Source organism: Chenopodium album, chromosome 24, assembly GCF_948465745.1.
Source record: "Chenopodium album chromosome 24, dcCheAlbu1.1, whole genome shotgun sequence".
In the NCBI taxonomy this organism is placed as follows: Eukaryota; Viridiplantae; Streptophyta; class Magnoliopsida; order Caryophyllales; family Amaranthaceae; genus Chenopodium; species Chenopodium album.
Genome location: NC_137857.1, coordinates 23,920,285 through 23,922,518, shown reverse-complemented (window position 1 = coordinate 23,922,518; position 2,234 = coordinate 23,920,285).

Below are 2,234 nucleotides of genomic sequence, written 5' to 3'. Positions count from 1 at the left end.
CTAAGTATTTGGAAATCCGGATGTCCAAAGACATCAGCTGGTACACGGATGAAGTTCTTACTTAGGTTATTTATTCCAAAATTACGCGGGTTCCCCAATAGGGCAAAGGAACATTGAGCGTAATGGCTTTACATTCACCCTTGAAGGTCTTTTACCGCTTGGGTAAGAGGTTAGAACGCCTATAATAATGGACGGTTGTGTACTTGGTTTGGGGAAACTACTACTGTGATTGATTGACTTAGGAACATCTCGTACTTTGTAAAGTATCAAACGTTCTCAAGCCAATCAATCAATCTAACCTGAAACCAACCACACAGCCGCCAGGGACAAGTACAGCCGGATTACTATTTTCCACATGCTATTAGAGAGTTAGGAAAAATTCAAGTATGTATGCAAATTTCAAACGCAAATATAAACGAAACCGACTCAGTTGGCACTATCATAAATTAATAACCCAACCAAACGGTTGGGTAGAGTAATGTTGATCGGATAATTATCCAGGAAAAAAGAAAAAAGATTGTCAAATTATCCGACTCCTCGGTCGGTAAAGATACATAAATACTCGGCACACAGGCCGGAGAAAAGCATAGAATGGCATACTGTCGTAGAAAGGGATCATGGTTGAGGGGAAAGAGGCACCGGCTCTGCCTGAAGAGGCTCCAACTGGTCATCCTTTTTCTCTTCATCTTCTTCGTCATAGGGAATCTCCACTTCTTGACTAGGGACAGGCTTCTCAGGCACCTCATGCTCCTAGCCCAGGCGGCGAATGACTCAGGCTCTAGCTTACCCTGCTCTCTTAACTACACAACCTCCTCTGCATACTAGTAAGACAATGTCCAAATGCCGTACTCCTATCCCGGATACAGGGCATCCCATGTAATCTTCATCCAGGTGTCGGAGTCGGCCTTGTTATCAGCCACAAGGAGGTTCTGCTCCACCTCTAGAGTGGCCTTGAAGTTCACCTGTGCCTGGGCCGCCTCATCCTCCAGAGGTTTAACGTTGGCCTTGAGATCATCATTTTCCTTGACCACGTCCTTAAGCTTCTTGAGGTCCACCTGAGCCTTCTTTAGTGTAGTGTTAGCATTGTTGGCCTTCTGCTTGGCGGTCTCCAAGTCAGCCTCCGACATCTTGATTTGATCCGCATATTTCATTACTATAGCTTTAGTCTTAAGTTCATTGATGGTACATTGATATTGAGCAACGTCGTCAGCGTCTCTAGCTGATTTATTAGCTCTTTTTACCTCTTCCCGCTTGCGGGTGTAAGGTCGCTTGAGACCGTCGACCCTCAGCAGAGCCTGCAAATACAAATGGTATTAGATATACAAGCAAAATAATACTTAGTAACTTATTTAAGCAGATACCTCACCTCAGACAAGAGGGCCAAGATGCTCTCCAGGTTGAACATCTCTATCCCTAGATTAGCTTCCTTCTTTTTCTTGGGAATGGCTGCAAGAATGGCCTTGGCGTGCGCCTGCACGTCCGGCCATCAAGGGGATTGATCAACACCATAGTTAATTTTGGGTGAGTGAGCTTTATAGGCGGCACCAATTTGTTGCTGGCTGTCCGAGGAATATGTCTATTGAGAGTGTAATTTACTCACAAAGGACATCCAAGTTCAGGCGGAGTTTCGAAAGGGTTAGCCATACCTTCAGTAGCCTGTAGGTAAGAACCACCTACAGGCGCAGCAGCATCGGCTGCAGAAAGAAGATTGGCCAAATTTAAGCAGCGGCTGCCTCCAATCTTGAGGTTTTTCCCCCTCGATGCGCATCCTGTTTTTCCCAAACAAAACTGTTGGGGTCGTTTGAGCTGACAAAGTTTTCTTGGACTTGTTGGGGGTAGAGGCGTTGTTGTCCCTGGCCCGTTTGAGTATCTTCACAAAGGATTTGGGAATCTCCCCACCCTGCAAAGCAGTTGCTTGTCAGAAATGGATCCAGTAAATTAACTTGGTAAGTTTATTAGAGCAGAGGGTCAACGGTATTACCTTGGCCTTTATTTAGGCAGCCCTCTCCTCTGCAAGGTCCCTGCAGATCTAAGCAGAAGACTGTTTGGATGTCTTATCTTCAGGCAACATTTCCAAAGCTTCTTCTACAAAAAAGAACAAACAAACAATCAACTCACTATACAACAATATTACAGACGGCTAAAACGCCAGATGAGTGGTACACATACGCTTGCTAAACATTATACTTAGCCCCCAGGCGGACAAGAAGCATTCATCCCTAAACTAGGCGCTT